The sequence below is a fragment of the Aptenodytes patagonicus genome, chromosome 16 (assembly GCF_965638725.1).
Source record: "Aptenodytes patagonicus chromosome 16, bAptPat1.pri.cur, whole genome shotgun sequence".
Taxonomy (NCBI): domain Eukaryota; kingdom Metazoa; phylum Chordata; class Aves; order Sphenisciformes; family Spheniscidae; genus Aptenodytes; species Aptenodytes patagonicus.
Window position 1 is genome coordinate 12,797,678 of NC_134964.1, and position 14,613 is coordinate 12,812,290.

Consider the following 14,613-nt stretch of genomic DNA (forward strand, 5'->3'; position numbering starts at 1 on the left):
TTAATGCACCTGCAACTCTACCAAACATTCAGTTCTCCCCATTTTCCCTGCTGGAAGGCACCTGCTGAGCTTATGATCTTTCTACATGTGTCTGCACTGGGAAGCCCTGGGTGTGCTGCCAAATGCTCGAGACGTGTCCAAGTGGCCCCCTCCTGTGCAGCTGGACATAGCTGTGGTCCTGTGATTTCAGTGCAACATTGCTGATGACAGGAGCACAGCAGGAGGGGTGAGAGCCAGCAGTGGAGAGATTAATAAACAGGCAACTACTAATGACTCCCGTGTTGAATCCTTTGGCTCGCTCGCCTTCTGTTATAAAGAAAAGAAAGCAGCAACAGAAGAGTTTCCTGACAGAACCATATTAGACCAGGAGTCTACAGGAACTTGCTGTCCTCCTTACGTGTAATTTACCGTATCATTTGCCACTCTCCTTTTGCACAGGCTGTTTTTCTCTATAGCTTTAAAAGTGTGATTGAATTTAGAAAAGATCCAGGACAAACAAAGAGTTGATCTCTCGATAACCACACCCTGAATGGACAGGTTCAGATTAAGGGTCATTCTTACGTATGTGAGGACTGCTTAATACCAGCGAGAAAATCAGTTCTGGGGATCCACGTGAGAAGACAGGATGGGGCTTAGAGAGCAGAGCGTCTTTGAGGGGTAGCCTACATGCATGTTTACACTCTGGGCAGACCTATCACCTAGCGCTTGAGAGCAGGAGTGTTCACAGCCTGCTGTGAATGCGGGGGCTCAGCACATGAGCAGAGTGTCTGAAGCCATTTTCCTTTTCTCATATACCCGGGAAAACTGGTGTGCTTCATCACTCATGCCATTTGGTGAACCACTTTGTCTCCCCTCATAAATCTTCATTTCCATTTCCAATAAATTTCCTTAGTAAGTTGTATGCTATTGCATCTTTTAAATGAAGGTTTTTCCCAAAACTTTTATTTAATAATAAATTCTCATTGTTTAATGACAAACCTGTGTTTTTACATCCTCTGCCCTTTCTGTTCCTGGTGACAGGACCAGGCCCTTCAGAAAGTGACTAAGGCTAAGACACACATGCAGTTATTTCCTCTCCCTTTATCCCTTGCCTCCCAGAGGTTTCCTGAGATCATGTGCTTTAAGGACTCAGCTCATCCGAGTTAACTGAGATAGCAGCAGGTACATTCCCTTTTACTGCCTTACCCAGAAGGAGAAATTAGTCGTCATCATCCTTTTCCCCTGAAAGTCATTGCACAAGCGTGCACGCTGCAGTGTTAATGTACATGTGGACAATGTATTTCTAAAAATTCTGTTTGTTGAGAAATAACTTCATAAGCCAAATGCATTTGGGGACTGTATCTGAAATTTTGTAGCTTCTTTATTCAAGAAGATTATTGTAAATGCAGACATTTTAAACATTTCTGAAATTAATATCTTCATATCAAAGTAGAACTGCTGTTTTAAAGGCAGTTAAGCATGCAAGCATAAACCAATTTCACTTAGTTATCTCAAGAGATGTTATTACTTGGAAATTAAGGGCTGAAGTTGCAGAAGTCCATGCAACACAAAATCCCAACACAAGACTAAAAAGTCTTGCAATTTGCGTCAAAGATCATGCCATCCTCTGGAGACTTTCAATTTTCAGTGTAATTTTGTAACAACATATTAATCTTTGCAGAAGTGGGTTTCTCTAGTGTATAGGTTCTTGACATAATTTTCTGAGCACCTGTTGTAACAGAGCAGTAACACTTTCTTGCTGCTTCCACTTGCTAAATCAGATTACAGAGAATTGGAAAAGCACTCGACATTTCCCTCAGGTTACTTTTCCATGTAGGTAATTGCTGCTGTTCCCATAGGAAGACTGTGAAAGTGTGGTTCAAGAAAGATGGGCTGTAGGAAATACAGCAAACAGGAGAGGCCTTGACTGCATATCTGTGACTGGAATCAGAGGTACCCGCTGTAATCTCTGAGCTAAAATGGGTAAAAACATCCACATTGTTAAGTAAATGTCCAACTCCGTCTTGTTCGTACCCTGGACACTGAAAGCAAGCCAAAACCCTCTAGAGGAGGAATGTAAAAAGCAAATTATATAAATAAATATATAAGTTATATACTAATAATGCAGGAGCAGTGGCCCCAGGTCAGACCATACTTCATAGACAAAGCGTTACACTCAAAATCCTACATAGCCAAAGGGAGCTCACCTCGTATGTGGAGCTGAAAGTGTAGTGTTAGCTATTTAATGTTTTAACACTCTAATCAAAACACAAGAAATAGTTACAACAGTACTAGTGTTCATAGTTCAAATTAATACAGAAAGACTCATTTATTCTGCCCTTAAAATGGGTATATAAAACTAACTAATACTTGCCTTGGGTCTCTGGTGTTGTGCTCACTCTTCCCATGTCTCTCTGGTTGGGTCATCAGTTTGTCACCAGGGACAACCTGGCTTTGTCAGGCTGTTGCCAAAGGCTGTTCCCAGTGTGGAGCCAGCCCAGGGTAGGTGACAGACACTGTGTTGCTTTCACAGCTCAAACAAGCTAAAAAGAGCTCAGGTCCAGGCGAGCCCAGACCGGCCCCAAGACCCCACGCTGTTGGGTCAGTACAAACTCTAGGGATTTTCACTGGTGATAGCAAACGTCATATTTATTGGGCTGCAACAGCAACACCACTTAGACACTGAAGGGCAAATGCCTGGCAGTCAGCAAAGCCACGGCATTTACACCAGCCACCACCAGGTCCATGATGCTAAAGAAACGCTGTGGAGTTGGTGGCTGGTTTGATGATACATCTCCCACCGTCTGTTCTGTCACACCCCTGCAACTGCTCCCTGGAGATTTCTGCCAGGGAAATGCTGGTTTTTCCTCTTTTTTTTTTTTCCCTTTCTTTTTTATTTTTTTCTTTTTTTCTTTTTCTTTTTTCTTTTTCTTTTTTCTTTTTTCTTTCTTTTTTCTTTTTTACTGTTGTTAAGTAGGTGGAAACAGGGAGGATTACCAAAGGCTAACCATCTCCCAACAGACCAGCAGAGATTCATGCACTGAAGCTTGAGAATATGCAGTCCTTCCTCAGGTGGGACTGGGTTTAAGTACAAATTAATACTTCTGGATATCACCAAATTCCCCTGGTTCACATACCTGCCAGCATGAAGGGATCTGGGGACAAGTACACTCACTGTTTAATGTCAGCACTCATTTATTAGTGCAATGGGGATAAAGGATGGACTGTAAGTCCCACCTGGCAGGGATCAGAAAAGCCATAGTCTGGTGTTTAGGTGCTTGCCAGGAAGGAATAAACATGGCCTTGAGTGCTTGTTGGCAGGGAGAGAAATTAAAGCAGCTTCTTCCGAGAGCTGGATGAGGAGGCTAACCCCTAAACTAGATAAAGCTGTATACACATTACTGTGAAAACCTACAGCGTTTAATCGTGACTGATGTTCTCTGTATAGAATAGTTTAAATCAACCTGCCGTAATTGTTTCCTTGCTACAGAATTCAGCAGGACGATAAAACGGTCCTCAGTCTCTCTTGTGTTTCCCTGAGAGGGTGTTGTGTGGTAAGCATGAATGCGTGAGTACTAGGGATAAGCGAACTGATTCATGGCTTGGTAAAAGAAACAGAAGGAAACTTTTTCACCTTCTCCTGAGTCATACAAAAACTTGAGCTCCTTCTGTATCACTAGCTGTACAATTATAGGGTGTGCTTAAGGAGGCAGAAGAAAGATTAAGGGCTCATTTGTCATTAATTTTTGACAGCCTGAGCTGCAAGGATCCCCTTGATACATGGCTGCCCTAAAGCACCTCTTTGGAAGCCGATCATGCCTCCTGCTCTGCTCAGGTCTGATCTAATATTAGCCCTGTGTGGTGTCGGAGCTGTAACATCACTGCTGCAAGTGTAGAAGTGCAACAGCACAGCTCTCCCTAATACCAATGGGAACAACTGATTTTCAGTCACACTGGGCTTTTAAGTATCTGAGACTCCTCTGAACGGGGGCCCCAAGCCTGTTTGGTTTCTTATAGGTTTGGTAGTGGCTTTCTTGTACTCACAGGGCAAGGATTGCAACCGGGTGAGTTTTCTATAGAGATATTAGCCAGTTTTGATTTGCTTGTGCTTTCATTGCATTTTAAATGGTGGCATTGCTGTAAATTGCACACATGATGAAAAGGGGTCCTTATGTCCTCAAGGGAAGAGAATCAGAGTCCCTTTTCCTTCCTTCTTTCCCTCCATGCAAAGGGGAACAGCTTCAGCACAGGGAATGGGGAGTACAGTAACCTGGGAAGCCTGTTGTTTGTGTGAGCCCCTCGTCCCCGACTGCATAAAGGGGAACATCCATGGGGTCTCTTCCCTCTGCTGTACTGTAGAGCAAAGGAGTGTCCTTTCTTGGCTTTTGGGGGCTTAAATGTTTGCTCTTTGTGGAGCTTCAGAGCATGCTTCAAGACATGTGTGTGTAACTTGGTACAGCTGTATGTTGATGAGAAGCAGACCACGGGAGCAGAGCTGTTTCCTGCACAAACCAGGTATCTCAGTAGGTTTTTCTGCTAACCAGCGTGTGCATTTGGAGCGTTGGAGAGGTGCTGTATTTTATTTTTCTATCAATTTCATCCTCTCTCTTTGAAAGTGTTTTTATTTAGACATGTCAGCAGGATATGAACTCATCATTATATTTCTGTCATCCCCAACGCATGTTGTTGGCAAGACCCTCTAATACTGCAGTCCTGTATTTTACGTTCACATAGTCATTTTTTCAAGTTAACAGAACCTAAAAATGATGTTTCCTGAAGCCTCTTACAGCTTGTTACAGCTTGCAGGGGGGTTGCAAAATCAAGGACAACTGCTGTAGTTAACGGAGTAAACAATTAACGAAAGGAGATGTTCCCTTGGTCACTTATGAGGAAAGCCAGCACAGCTTTTAGCTTCACTTTCAACATCTTTTCCAATGCCAGAAAGATAAATGAGTATGACCTGGACTCATGCAGCTCACTGCACTGGATTTGGCTTGGTCACAGTGCAGTAAGTGGGCATATTTTTGGCAGGGTTGTTAGTTTGGACTTACGCAAACCCCATGCCAGGGAACTGTTCCCCATTCTTGCGATGTTGTGGGAAGTCTTCCAGTATGCGTCATTTTCCATAAAGCCCAGTTCCTGGCCAATAATTTTACTTGAGAGCTCCAGTATTCATTTGTGAATAGTAAGCTTTTACCCGCCCTGGTTGAAACGGAAGCTGGAAGATGTGATGCAAATACACGCTGAAAGCTGATAATGCAGAAGTCACACTGAAATAAATCAAAAGGAAAAATAAGGATCTCCCAATTTTCAAGGAGGAGTGATCCTCTCACTCTGTTTTGAACCCAAAGTTCCCCCTTGGCTTGGGAGTGACCTTGGCCTGAGTTTTTATCACATTTTCTGACGCACTGGGCAGTCAGTTATGCAAGAGCCATGTGCTTGCTGGAGCCCATGCCAGCTGATCAAGGCATCCCTGGTGACACAGGACTGCCTGGCTCATGGTGGGCAAGGCTTGGCTCTGTCTGCTCAGGTGAGGCACCTGTTCTCTTTCAGAAACATTGCAAAAGCCTTGGGGACCTGTAGGGATCACCCAAACTCTGACCTGGAAGACCATTCCTACTGTGCCGTGGACAGTGAACCAGGCGAGGAGATGGACAAGGCCATCCCCTGTAATCTGTTTAGCACTGTCTGTGGCCAGATGGCCGCATGGGGGCTGATTTAAGCAGGGTCTCTGGCCAGCAAGTCACATGTGGTGGACAACAAGAGGGACAAAACAGGGAAGGATATGACAAAGGCTTAGCATGAGAAAAAGGAAGATAAAGAAAGAAGAGGCAGTTATTTTGACAGAGGGTGAAGTTATGGGTAGGTTGCCACATTATTAGGACAAGGCGAGTGGAACTCAGCTCTCCTTAGCCCACTGGTGTGATTTAAGCTAAGGAATATCTGTAGGGCACAGAAAACTCTATTATTCCCTGCACTGATTTGGACTAGATCTTGTCCATGTCTGTCTGTGCAATGCTGACACCTCACCCTAAGTACCACTGAACTCTTTCCAGTTGCTTTTTTTTTTGTACATTTGCATGTTCAGTGTAGACAGTGATCCCAGAACTATGGTATTAAACCAGAAAAAAACATACTGCGGTGGCCCTTACTGTGCCTTTATTCTGACAAGTGTGAGAGGTGCCAGCTGGATTCTGTTTGTTTGGGGTTTTTTTGAGAAAGAAAATAGTAATGCTTCAGTGACATCCCTTGGGTGCCCCTTCTTATCATTGTAATCTCTGTTAATCTGCACCCCATGCTGTGGTAAAATACCAAGATGCCTGACCTGCCTGCAAACACTTCTTTCAGTAGTGTAGTCCGCAGCCATGTCTAATACCCACCAATTTCTGCAATTAGACTTCCCTCAAATTGAGATAGTTTGTGTGCTTGCTGGCTGCCCTGTGCAGCTCTGGCGCCAAGAATTCCTCATATTGGGTCTGGAGCTGTGCCTCGCCTTGCATTCAAAGATGATTGTATTTGATTGACAGGATAGACAGAGCAATGCAGAGGAGTCTGCCATGTGCTCACCAAACACCTTACAGTTGTTCTGGCAGCTCACGCCCTTTGTCTTGGTCTGTAGATATGTGTAAAATAGCTCCAAAAGAATCACTCCAGCAGAAATTAGCAGCATCAGAGGCAGGTAGGCTCGGGGGGGGGGGGGGGGGGGGTCCCCTCCCTAAAAAGGATTTTTTTTTTCCACAGAGATCTGTCTGAGAATAATGTTTGTGCTGAGGAGTTTGGATGTGGGGACTCCTCTCTTGGTGTAGCTTTTTTTCCCAAGGAAATTTGTGAAAAGGATGAGGTCAGAATCCCAGAGTGTATCATGCAAAAGGCTGTCCACGACAGTCCCTGTCTGCCCTTCTCAGAGTGATGTAATCCGTACTCAATAATAATGTTTCCAAGAGGTGGATAACAGCATTTTAGTTCAGCTCTAATAATTCTGTTAAATCAGAGCTGGGGTTGTAATTGCTGTTTGTGACTGAGTTTGTTCTATATGTGTCTTATGCAGGATGCCATTGTAATGAAATGTTCCCTCTTTGAGCTGTATGCCCTAAAGAGTATGCCTTTATTGTGTGGCAGGCAAAACACTCATCCGCTCTTTGCCTCTGCTGTGCCTTATAACCAAAGGAGAGGAAAAAAAGTCATGTTTCACCTTGTTTCCATTTCTTCTGGAAATTTTAAGTTGTGTAAGTGTTAGTCTTCATTTGCGTTAGTAACACACAGCCTTGCCTGAGTCCTGTTCATTTCTTTTAATGAAAAAGCCTGCGAGCCTGTGTGTGTCTGAGGGTTTTTACATGCATTAGAGCACACGGATATGAGCGTGAGCAAGAACAGGGAATGAGAGAGCAGGAAGAGCCTCTTCCAGGGAGTCAGACACGGTGCTCTGAAGCAGCATTTTAAATTTTATCCTAACCATGAGAAATAGACCTTAGAGATGCAAAATCTCTAGAGAAATACTGTATTAAAAGATAGCATGTTCCGTGCCATGAGATCAGGTAGGTGGGTGGTTGCTTTGCTTTGGAAGTAGTGTGTGCTGTGAGACTCCATCGTAATCAAATCTGGCTCCTGTACAGCGCTTTTCATTCACAGACCACCCCGTGCTTTGCAGGCAGAGTAACTCCCTTTACCGACAGGGATGCAGAGGCACGTGGAGGGGACACAGCCGCTCTGCTGGCCTGCTGGGTGGCTGGTTGAATGATGACACTGGTTGTGATCTTACGCGGCTACCAGTAAGCCCCAGAGAGAGTTAATGCATTCTAGCTGGGTGGGACGCCTGGATATGGAAAACTGGCAGACGGCAGCTAATTTCACCCAAAGCGGGAGCTGTAAAAGAGGGAAAGTGCATGCTGGGAGCCTGAGGACATGAGTATGCTGGGCTGTGCTGCCTTGCCTTGCTCATGACACTGATCTGCTGCTCTTGCTTTATCTGACTTCTTTTAGGTCTGGGGTGCTGCCTCTGGGTCCTGGGTTTCAGCTCCCTGATGGCTGCAACCCATGAAATATCTTATGTGTGCTCCCAGAGAAATACACCACCAAAAGGCAGCTTTGCTCTGATGTGATCTCACATGCGGGAGGAGGGAGAGCAATGTGAATAGGAACATTCACAGGGGGAACAGGGGAACCTCAATCCATCCCACTCCTACCACTTTGGTGCCAGGGCCAGCAATAGAGCCTGGAGAAGGATCACAGGTCAGCAGGAGAGCGCCTGAAGAGCAGCACAAAGGAACTCCAGCCAGTGAGACAGCTTCATTGGGGGCCGAACTTAAATGCCTCCATGCAAATGCACGTAGCATGGGGAATGAAGAAGAGGAGTTAGAGACGTGCGCACGCCTGCAGGGCTACGACCTTATTGGCATCACAGAGATGTGGTGGGATGGCTCCTATGATTGGAGTGTTGGGATGGAAGGATACAGGCTCTTTAGGAAGGACAGGCAGGGGAGACGAGGAGGGGGTGTCACCCTCTATGTCAATGACCAGCTGGAGTGCATGGAGCTCTGCCTGGGGATGGATGAGGAGCTGACCGAGAGCTTAGGGGTCAGGATTAAAGGGAGGGCAGGGACGGGTGACATTACAGTGGGGGTCTGCTACAGGCCACCCGACCAGGAAGACCGAGTGGATGAGGCCCTCTATAGACAGATAGGAGCAGCCTCACGCTCACAAGCCCTGGTCCTCATGGGGGACTTCAACCACCCCGACATCTGTGGGAGGGACAACATGGTAGGGCATAAGCAATCCAAGAGGTTCCTGGAATGCGTCAATGATAAATTCCTTCTCCAAGCAGTAGAGGAGCCAATGAGGAGAGGTGCTATGGTGGACCTTGTTCTCACCAACAAGGAGGGGCTGGTGGGGAATGTGAAGCTCAAGGGCAGCCTGGGCTGCAGTGACCACGAAATGGTGGAGTTCAAGATCCTCAGGGCACTGAGGAGGGCGCACAGCGAGCTCACTACCCTGGACTTCAGGAGAGCAGACTTTGGCCTCTTCAGGGATCTGCTTGGTAGAGTGCCATGGGACAAAGCCCTGGAGGGAAGAGGGGCCTAAGAAAGCTGGGTGATATTCAAGGATCACCTCCTCCAAGCTCAGGAGTGATGCATCCCAACAAAGAGGAAGCCAGGCAAAAACGCCAGGAGGCCTGCATGGATGAACAAGGAGCTCCTGGATGAACTCAAACACAAAAAGGAAGGCTACAGAGGGTGGCAGCAAGGACAGGTAGCCTGGGAGGAATACAGAGAAATTGCCTGAGCAGCCAGGGATCAGGTTAGGAAAGCTAAAGCCCTCACAGAATTACATCTGGCCAGGGACATCAAGGGCAACAAGAAAAGATTCTATAGGTACATCGGGGATAAAAGGAAGATGAGGGAAAATGTGGGCCCTCTCTGGAACAAAATGGGAGACCTGGTTACCTGGGACACAGAGAAGGTGGAGGTACTCAATGACTTTTTTGCCTCAGTCTTCACCAGCAAGTGCTCGAGCCTCACTGCCCAAGCCACAGAAGGCAAAGGCAGGGACTGGGAGAATGAACAGCCGCCCACTGTGGGAGAACATCAGGTTCAAGACCATCTAAGGCACCTGAAGGTGCACAAGTCCATGGGACCCGATGAGATCCATCCGCGGGTCCTGAAGGAACCAGCGGATGAAGTTGCTAAGCCACTATCCCTTGCATTTGAGAAGTCGTGGCAGTCTGATGAAGTTCCCACTGACTGGAAAAGGGGAAACATAACCCCCATTTTTGAAAAGGGAAAAAGGGAAGACCCGGGGAACTACAGGCCAGTCAGTCTCACCTCTGTGCCTGGGAAGATCATGGAGCAGATCCTCCTGGAAGCTATGCTAAGGCCCATGGAGAACAGGGAGGTGATTTGAGACAGCCAGCATGGCTTCACCAAGGGCAAGTCCTGCCTGACTAACCTGGTGGCCTTCTGTGATGGAGTGACTACATCAGTGGACACGGGAAGGGCTACAGATGTCGTCTATCTGGACCTCTGTAAGGCCTTTGACATGGTCCCCCACAACATCCTTCTCTCTAAATTGGAGAGGTATGGATTTGATGGGTGGACTGTCCGGTGGGTGAGGCATTGGCTGGATGGTCACATCCAGAGGGTAGTGGTCAACGGCTCAATGTCCAGATGGAGATTGGTGACAAGTGGCGTCCCGCAGGGGTCCGTTTTGGGACTAGTACAGTTTAATATCTTCATCAATGACATAGACAGTGGGATCGAGCGCACCCTCAGCAAGTTTGCAGATGACACCAAGCTGAGTGGTGCTGTCGACACGCCAGAGGGACGGGATGCCATCCAGAGGGACCTGGACAAGCTGGAGAAGTGGGCCTGTGTGAACCTCATGAGGTTTAACAAGGCCAAGTGCAAGGTCCTACACTTGGGTGGGGGCAACCCCTGGTATCAATCCAGGCTGGGGGATGAAGGGATTGAGGGCAGCCCTGCCGAGAAGGACTTGGGGGTACTGGTGGGTGAAAAGCTGGACAGGAGCCAGCCATGTGCGCTCACAGCCCAGAAGGCCAATCGTATCCTGGGCTGCATCCAAAGCAGCGTGGCCAGCAGGTCGAGGGAGGGGATTCTGCCCCTCTACTCTGCTCTGGTGAGACCCCACCTGGAGCACTGCGTCCAGCTCTGGAGCCCTCAGCAGAAGAAAGACACGGACCTGTTGGAGCAGGTCCAGAAGAGGGCCATAAAAATGTTGAGCGGGATGGAACACCTCTGCTATGAAGACAGGCTGAGAGAGTTGGGGTTGTTCAGCCTGGAGAAGAGAAGGCTTTGGGGAGACCTTATTGCAGCCTGTCAGTACTTAAAGGGGGCTTACAAGGAAGATGGGGACAAACATTTTAGCAGGGCCTGGTGTGACGGGACAAGGGGGAATGGCTTTAAACTCAAAGAGGGTGGTTTTAGACTAGATCTAAGGAAGAAATTTTTTACGCTGAGGGTGGTGAAACACTGGCCCAGGTTTCCCAGAGAGGTGGTGGATGCCCCATCCCTGGAAACATTCCAGGTCAGGTTGGACGGGGCTCTGAGCAACCTGATCTAGTTGAAGATGTCCCTGCCCACAGCAGGGGGGTTGGACTAGATGGCCTTTAGAGGTCCCTTCCAACCCAAACTATTCTATGATTCTATGATTCTATGATTCTATGAATAATGCCTGTAGAGAACAGGTACAAGATAGCCATCAAACTGTCCCCACCTCATTTACACAGCAGATCTAGCTCAGAGATCTCCATTTTATTGTGTGCTTGGGGTCCTGCAACAGCTCCGTGCCCCCACCCTGGCCCCACAGGGCACCTCTGAGGGTGCACACACTATGCTGGGGCTGGTGCAGCCTCCAGCACCAGGAAGGGCTCAAGGGAACCTTGTGGGGTTTGAAAGAGAGGTCCTTTCTGTCTGGAATGACAGGGTTTGTTTGGTTGGATGTTGATTAGCAATAAAAATCCCAAAAGTCTGAAATGAAATGAAAATCAGTCCATTCACACTTGTTTTTCAAGGAATTAGGGCATTTTTAGCGCTCTCACTGTAGGGCAGAGGGAAACACCGAGCTTCAGCCTACTAAAAGTGAACAGCTTGGATAAGTTCCAGGGGTTTCTTAGCCCACAGGACAGGCATCTCCGTCAGCAGCTCAGCTCAGCTCATTGAACTGAACCCCCTTTTGGCAGGACCAATCCCTCTCCACCAACTGTGGAAGGACTCCCAGCAGCTAGGTGAGAGCACACACAGCTGAAGGTAGGAAGGAGGAAAACAGCCCCAAAGGAGAATGAAACAGGAATGTTTTCTGGTCTGGCATAGCCCTGTCTGCACTTTCACTGCTCTGCAGCCTTGTCTACTTACGCTTGAGCTTCTTTAGCTCTGCTGTGGCTACTGGACACATGCGTTTTGGTAAGGTACGAGGGAGCATTCGCTTCCAGTGTGAAACATCTTAGTCAAGAAGTGATTATGAAAAAGTCTGTTTGAACAACAGCACCTGAGCTTGGCCCACCAGCAGCCTCCAAGGCGCTTCTAAAAGTAAAAGCCGTGTACCAGCTTTTTTACACTGCGAAGCCAAAAGAAATGATCACAAGTGAGCAGGAATAAAAAAACATATAAAACAAATGTAGCATCCTATAATGTATCCATAAAAAGGGAATACTCACACTACTTGAAGTCTACAAGTTCAAGTTTCTCTGGGGAAAATATAACTCCTGTTCAAATGCTAATGGGTTTGTTATCACAGGGATGTTTTAATTTAACTACTAAGTACTATAAGAAGGAGCAGAGCAAGGTTCAGAGAGCAAATGGCTGATGAACAATCTTCAATCTGCCAGTAAATGTTTGCTTTTTTTTTTATATACTTCCCCTTCTTGATCTCTGTCTTAAACAGATTCTCCAAAGGGACATATAAAAGACAGCTGATTTCAGCTAGAGGTAATAGCGCATATTTGTGTGTTTCTTTTATCCTTGTTTAAAATGGTAAATTTATGGTACTGATAGAGTGTCAGCCACCAAAGTAGCTGACCCTGAGAGCATAGAAATTGATGGTATATGAGCAAAAACTGGCTTACTGGAAAGAAAAAATGCAGCACATTTTAGAAAAGTCATAAAGAAAGTGAATTGGGCATTGCAGCCACAAACCATCTCTGCAGGCTTCTCAGGACAAGAACAAACATCTCATAAAGCAAGAGTAGCTTCCAGGGCAGAGGCAAAGGTCGACCACCCTTTTCCAGGAACACGGCAGCCAGAGCTTGCAAGAGCTAGGCAGGAAGAAGAGAGAAAGAGCCCATGGTCTTTCCTGTGGAAGCAGAAAATCCTTCTTTCTTTTTTCTGGAAACTCTTCTCAGCCAACTTATGAGTGGATGCCTCCACATTTGAAGGTTTTTGCTACCACCTTGCAAAACTATAACTGTAACAAGAAAACTGTCTTGCTGCTAACACTCCCAAACATGTAGAAACACTTTATATGTGTTTTGAGAAGTTTACAGGGAGCACTTGACTGACCTTGACCAGAAAAAGTATGTGAGGGAAGGGAGTGGGATGCTTTTTCTATTAGATAGGAATAAACATTTGTCAGAAGTCTCAGCATCTTCTGCCTGCCAAATGTGAGCCTCCTCTCAGGATCTTCAACATGCTCATGTGATGGCAGAGTCTGTGCTAGGCTCTCCTGGCCAGACAGTTGCTGGTGTCCTCCCTGAATGGGGAGTGGGGTTTGGAGCATACTCAGGTCCATTGCAGGGCAGAACAGTGGGACATTTTTGGACAATTTAGACCTTGCGGGGGTGCTTACCCTCAGCCTACTCATATGCAAGGTGGACTCTGATGGCAGGAGTAATGGCCTGCAAAATCAGTAGTAGCTGCCGGGATACTGGAATGAGAATGACTGGCTAAAAAGGAAAGAGGAAAACTTTGCAGACTAATGAGATTTCAAAGTCTCTGTTCCTATTAGTTTTCACAGTGTTGCCAGAGAGCCTGAAAGTGTATGAGAACAAACGGCATTTGGTCTCAGTGTTTGAAAAATAGTAAAGGGCTGTAGCATCTGTCAGAGGCAATGTGAGCCTGCCAGAACATGGCCCCAGGCTGCATTTGCACCTGGATCCTTGATGCCCATTTGGCCCTCCCCATAGCTTCCTGACTCAGCTCTCCTGCTCGAGTGCCGTGCGCTGGACCATCTGCCGTGCTGGACTTCCAGCCACCATGGCTCAGAAGAACAGTGATGCATCACGGGCTTGTGCAGAAAGGCATGGAGAAGACAGAGACTTAACAGGGAGGGAGCTGCATTCCCGGTCCCTGAGGCTGCCTTACTTACCTCCCCCTGCACCTGTCTTATCTTTGCCTCTTTCTGAAATAAAAGGAATAGAAAAATTAGCAACATGAAAAAGGCAGGAGATGATAAAGAGTATCTGAAAAATTATCTATGTCCTCATTTCAGAGCTTTGCGTGGTAACAGGGAGGCAGAAGGCCTTTTTCTTTATTAATATATTAAAATATTAAAAAGCTGGTTGTCTCCTGAACATACTCTGTTGTCATGCACTGAGAAAGCTCCTAGGAAGTGTTCTGCAGAAGACTATTCCACTTGAGAAACTGTCCAGGGATGCCATTCAAGGACCAGAGCAAATCAAAGCTAAAAGACAAAGTTTGCTATCATACTGTTAATGGGGACTTGGGTCCAGCCTGGACAAGAGTGATATTTGCACCTTTGCTTTTGTGCTGAGACAAAATCTCTACCAATGGGACATGAAGTCTGTCAGGGGTCTGGCTGGAATCGGGAAGAATCAAAGCCACATCTCTTCTGATTTCCTTTAGCTCCTTAGTCTTGAAGGTTTGAGTGAGACCAGTTCCTTGGGAGTGCTGCTCCGAGCAAACCTGAATCTGAGCCAGTGACGATCAAATTTCCCAGAGATTGGGGTGTTTGGTTTGGCACGTTAGTGGTTCCCCTATCAAAATCTGTTCATTCCTTGGCAGTTATCAAAATATGCAATTGTTCTTCTTTGTAAATATTTGCCAATAAAGCAATAAGACTTTGATGCTGCTATAGCTGTTATGTTCTGTTATACCTTCTGCTTGCCATTAATAATGTAACCATGTGGTGGGGCCTTGGTACTCATATATGAGCATGGCAGCGGGGCTG

General features: G+C 46.6%; 1 protein-coding gene across 1 annotated transcript in view; it reads left to right on the forward strand.

Annotated features, from left to right (window-relative positions):
- The window catches only part of SHISA6 (shisa family member 6), a 269,442-nt gene that overhangs the window by 46,598 nt on the left and 208,231 nt on the right, over positions 1 to 14,613 (forward strand). The gene's annotated exons all lie outside the window — the stretch shown is intronic.